Genomic DNA, 6,000 nt, shown 5'->3' on the forward strand with positions numbered 1-6,000 from the left:
TCATTAACGGCGAACTTGTTCCACATTCTTCCTTCTTTACAATTTTGCATTACATCTTTAAATTCAGCATCATGCACATATTGATCTTTGATGGTCTCCAAACCAAATATTTTGAAGTCAAGTTGTGAAAGCATAGTATAGCGACGAGACAAAGCATCAGCAATACCATTTTCTTTATCCTTCTTGTGTTTAATGACATAAGGGAAAGTCTCAATGAATTCAACCCATTTAGCATGTCTACGATTTAGTTTAGCTTGACTTTTAATATGTTTCAAAGATTCATGATCAGAATGTATAACAAATTCTTTGGGCCATAAATAATGTTGCCATGTTTCTAAAGTCCAAACAAGAGCATATAATTCTTTATCATAAGTAGAATAATTCAGACTACACCCACTCAATTTTTCAGAAAAGTATGCAACATGTTTGCCCTCTTGTAATAATACACCTCCTAAGCCAATTCCACTAGCATCACATTCAATCTCAAAAGTCTTATTAAAATCAGGAAGTTGGAGTAAAGGAGCATGTGTCAACTTATCTTTCAATACCATGAAGGCTTCTTCCTGTGCGGTACCCCCAAACAAAAGGCACATCTTCCTGTGCGGCCAACTCTCAATTGCTTCAATCTTGGCTTTATCAACTTCAATTCCCTGTGGAGTAACAACATAGCCAAGAAAAGATACTCGGTCGGTGCAAAAGGTGCACTTCCCAAGGTTACCAAACAAACGTGCATCACGTAAAGTAATAAAAACAACGCGTAAATGTTTCAAATGTTCCTCCAAAGATCTACTATAAATCAGTATATCATCAAAATAGACTACCACAAATCGTCCAATGAAAGCACGTAAAACTTCGTTCATTAATCTCATGAAAGTAATAGGTGTATTAGTTAACCCAAAAGGCATGACTAACCACTCATATAATCCGAACTTAATTTTAAATGCAGTTTTCCATTCATCCCCCAATTTCATACGAATTTGATGGTACCCACTACGCAAATCAACTTTGGACAATATTGTAGAGCCACTCAATTCATCAATCATATCATCTAGCCGAGGAATAGGATGACGATAGCGAATAATAATATTATTAATGCCTCTACAATCAACACACATACGCGATGTACCATCCTTTTTCAGCACTAGAATAATAGGAACATCACAAGGATTAAGAGATTCACGTATATAATCTTTGTCGAGAAGCTCCTGTACTTGACGCATAATCTCCTTCGTCTCCTCTGGATTGGAACGGTATGGCGCACGGTTTGGCAGTGAAGCACCGGGAATTAAGTCAATCTGATGCTCAATCCCTCGAATAGGCGGTAGTCCCGGTGGCACGTCTTGTGGAAAGACGTCAGCGAACTCCTGCAAAATGTTAGTGACAGCAGGAGGCAAAGAGGAAGGCACGTCCACGAATGAAAATAATGCCTCTTTGCACACAAAAGCATAGCAAACAGATTTGCTGAAATCTAGCTCATCAATATCAGATTTGGTGGCCAATAAACATGCACTTTTCAATTTAATTTCAGAAGCAACACTAGATGGTTTATTATTAGGCTTCATTTGTTGCTCAAAATCTTTTGCCACAATCTGATTTTCACTCTTATTTGTCTCCTGTTTTGCTTTATTAGCTCTATTAATATCATCTTTCAAAATGGAATCAGGAGACATAGGAAGTAAAGTAATATGTTTATCCTTATGAACAAGAGTATACTGATTGTTTCTACCATGGTGTACAGAATTTTTATCAAATTGTCATGGTCTACCAGGTAATAAGGAACATGCTTGCATGGGTACCACATCACAATCAACATAATCAACATATGTAGAGATACTAAAATGCACACGAACAACATGCGTTACCTTAACCTTGCCACTTATATTGAACCATTGCATATAGTAAGGATGTGGATGTGGTCTTGTGGTGAGAGATAACTTCTCCAGCATCTCCATGCTAGCCAAGTTGTTGCAGCTCCCTCCTTCAATGATGACGCGAACAGAACGTTCCTTCACAACTCCCTTTGTATGGACCAAATTATGCCTCTGATTTTGCTCAGCTTGTGTGACTTGCACACTCAAAATACGTTGAGCAACTAAACATTCATACCTGTCAGCATCTTCAGGAGCCATGTATTGCGTCTCATGTTCAGAATCATCTCCACCATGTTCTTCACGTGTAATAAGAGCCAAAGTATCCTCATCATAGTCACTAGCGGACTCATACCCACCATCCTCAGTAGCAATCATCACACGCTGAGATTTGCATTCTCCCGCATAATGACCTCTTCCCTTACAATGATGACAAATAATATCACTTGTGTGCCCTGTTGATGCCATGGAAGAAGGAGAGCTCTGTGCAGGCCCGACAGGTGCGCTCTTGTCAGAAAGTGGTGGTTGTGCCTGCTTCCTTGTATCACGGATGGAGGTAGCACCTGATGGAGGTGCTGGTGAAGTGGAAGTAGAAGATGCACGCGGTGTCCATGATGAAGGTCGACCTGCAGAAAAGTTAGTTCGCGCCAATGCCTGTCGATCCTGCACTTCACGTTCAGCTTTACAAGCAAGGTGGAATAAACGAGTGATATTAGTATACTCCTTATACTCTATAATGGTTTGAATCTCTCTATTTAATCCACCCATTAAACGTGCAAGCATAGCTTCATTCTCCTCAACAATACCACATCTAATCATGCCAGTTTGTAATTCCTGATAATATTCTTCTACATAATTTTTCCCTTGTCTTAAACGCTGCAATTTTTGAAGCAATTCACGTTGATAATATGGCGGAACCCATTGAGTACGCATAGCAGTTTTCAAAGCATCCCAAGTAGCTGGAATAGGATATAATCTACAATGTTCAGACCACCATACACATGCAAAACTAGTGAAAGCACAAACAACAGCAGCAACCCGTCTCTCCTCGGGATATTGTAAACATGTAAAACGTTGTTCAGTTTCTAACTCCCATGTAAGATATATATCAGGAACATATCTACCCTCAAATGGTGGAATATTCAATTTCAGTTTAGGAATATGGTCATTATCTCGTACCTGAGGTGGTGGTGCAGGCCTATCGTTGCGAATATATACCTGAGGTCGACCTGCTGGTGGTGGTGCTGGTGCCTGCATGTAGTTCTAATTTTGATCAACTTCATCCTCATAATCGGCCGCATAATTGTCATCCTCCTTGGCACCAGCAGCTGCAGTAGCAAGAGCCAAAGAAGCATCAACAGTAGGTGCATCGACACCAGAATTTTGACCAGTCTCAATTGGAACGCGCTGTGCTCGTCCCACTTGATTTGGAAGGCGGCGTTGGAGATGTTGTTGTTGTTGTTGTTGTAGAGGTGCGACAGGTGCAGCCGGTGGTGGTTGGGGAAGACGCTTGAGCAATTCATTAAACTTGTTATCCAGCTTTGTCTCGAATGACTTCTCCACGGCATCTATCTTCTCCATAGCCTCTTCAAATCTGTTTAGCACATCTCCCACATGGCCACTCATCATTTGCTAAAATTTATCATGCAACTCCTTGTTCGTCAAGTTCTCCCAGTCAATCTCGTCGGCTTGTGGTCCTGCCATGGTTAGCAGCAATAGAAACACACAAGAATATGATCCTATAGACTACTAGAAAGTGGCTGGATGTCACAAATCCGTCAATCGAATCTCAAATTCTTACCAGTTCTTACCCAGCAGCAGGTGGTGATCGGCAACCGTCGTAGTCAAAACTCTTAAAGCTTGGATAGAGCGATCACCAGGGAGAGTCAAACGCACAACGTAGGTGTATGTGGAGATGGGAAGGCTTATAATATGGTAGCAAAGAGGGTCAGCAATAATCAATTCAGAGATGCAAAGTTGAATAAACGCTCAACGACGGTACTGTGCTGGTCCTAGGCTAGACCGTGCTAGAGACGCGAGCCTAGAACACTAACAAAATCACGACGCGACACATAATCAAGGGAGGATCACACTGAGTTTTTTTTGTTTTTTTCACTTTTTCCTCTTTTTTTTTGCTCCGCAACAAATTTTTTTCGAAAAAGTCTACAGATGGCCTAAAAGCTGCCTAGCCAGAATTTTCCAGACTTAGATTTTTTTGAAACTGGAACTATTTTTCTTGTATGGGTAGCACAGAAGTTGGGGAATCCGACTTGTTCACGACTCGTAGTATTGCGTGCTCTAGAACTCGAAGATAAAGGAACAAATACTGGACTCGGACTAGGACTGGTGGCAGAGATGAATCTGGTGGAACTCGCACTGGTGATGGTATATGACAGTGGTATATGTGGACTCAGATTGGTGGTAGTATATGAACTCAGATTGATGGTGGTATATGGACTCGAATCGGTGATGGTATATGGACTCGGATTGGTGGTGGTATATGGACTCGGATTGGTGGTGGTATATGGAATCGGATTGGTGGTGGTATATGGACTCTGATCGGTGGTGGTATATGGACTTAGAGAAGTAGCGGATAAGCGGTGGTGGTATATGGTAGGGCGATGGTGATGGTGCGGCGGCGGCGTGACGACTTGTGAACAGAACTCGAAACTCTAAAGAACTAGACGCTAAGGCCAGCAACTTGACACGACGAAGCAACTGCAAATTCAACAACGCAAATACAGAAAAGATTATGCACTGGCTCAGATTGGTTTGGATATGATGAACTAACCCTATTTTTTTTGGCTTTTTCATGGACTGTAGGTATAAAGAACAGACTCGATCTAAACTACGAAAAACTGTAAAATCTCACTAAGCAACCTGAAAATCTGATACCACTTGATAGAGGCAAAGGTGGTCCATCTTTCGATGAGATGGTGATTATCCTTTCGGAGGAGTAGACTTTGATGATCCGACTACGTACGTGCGAGGACGTCGTGCCTTAGCAATCGCTAAACCAATTCCGAGAGGTTATTGACCGCGCCGGAGCACGATAAACCTGACCACGAGGGTCTATTTCCAACGAGCAAACGAAGAACAAGCAAGAAATTGAGATTGCAATTTGGATATTGCGAATATAAGATGAAAGCTTTATTGATCAATGTGGGGTTCTGTGACGACTTGGTCTGGTCGTTGAACACAAACGAAGTACGTGAAGTTGCAGCTATGGCGAACTTTTAATCTAATCAAAACCCAAAGTCTAAATGGTGCCCTAAAGGCTGTATATATGGAGGAAGAGGGGGGGGGGGATTTCGTGGCCCTTGGTGGAGGGGTCCAAAACCAACCCTATCTCTTGTTTCCCCACACACACGAACTCTAAAAATAGCCTATACTTATGTATTTCAAAATTACATGGGCCTGGCCCAAAAGGTGACGTGACACCTAGAATAGCCTCGGGACGAAATTTATGAAGTGTCATCTTGTATATTTCATCCAAGGCTTCATGCACTCATTATGGTGGCTTCAAAGTCCTGAAATTATCACTTGTAACTCCGTTCTTGTTCCCGTTGCGCATGCCATCAGCTCCATCCTTGTTCTTGCTCCAATGTTCATCCTTCTCAAAGCTAGGCCCTTCATTTGTAAGCAAAACAAATGTATCCAATTTAGGCAGCATCATATTCTCATGAACATTAGAATCATTACCAAGAAACGAAAGTACCTGATAATTTAATTGGTGTGCGCGAGCTCTAGTAATTGGTCTAGTATATGTAGCAGTAGGGGTTGTGGGTGTAACAATGGTATTGATGTCCTCATCATAGCATCAAGCAAATAAGCATAGAAAATATCATCTCATCTCTCTCTCTCTCTCTCCTTGCTAGCAGTAATAGTTGGACGCACAACAACACGTAAGTGTAGCCAAAAGAATCTCTCTCTCATCTCTCATTGATCTCCCTGCAGGTCTCCAGCGCCGCGACCCTCTTGGCCCGCTACATCACCGTGCTCTCCTGCCCCAGCGGCGGCCGGTCTCCCCTCCCGTTCCCTACTCCAAAGCAAAGGAGTCAAGGACACCAACATCAACGTCACCACGTGCAGCAACAAGGTGGCCTGCCTTGGCATCCCTGTATGAGGAGGA

Source organism: Triticum dicoccoides, chromosome 7B (assembly GCF_002162155.2).
Source record: "Triticum dicoccoides isolate Atlit2015 ecotype Zavitan chromosome 7B, WEW_v2.0, whole genome shotgun sequence".
NCBI lineage: Eukaryota > Viridiplantae > Streptophyta > Magnoliopsida > Poales > Poaceae > Triticum > Triticum dicoccoides.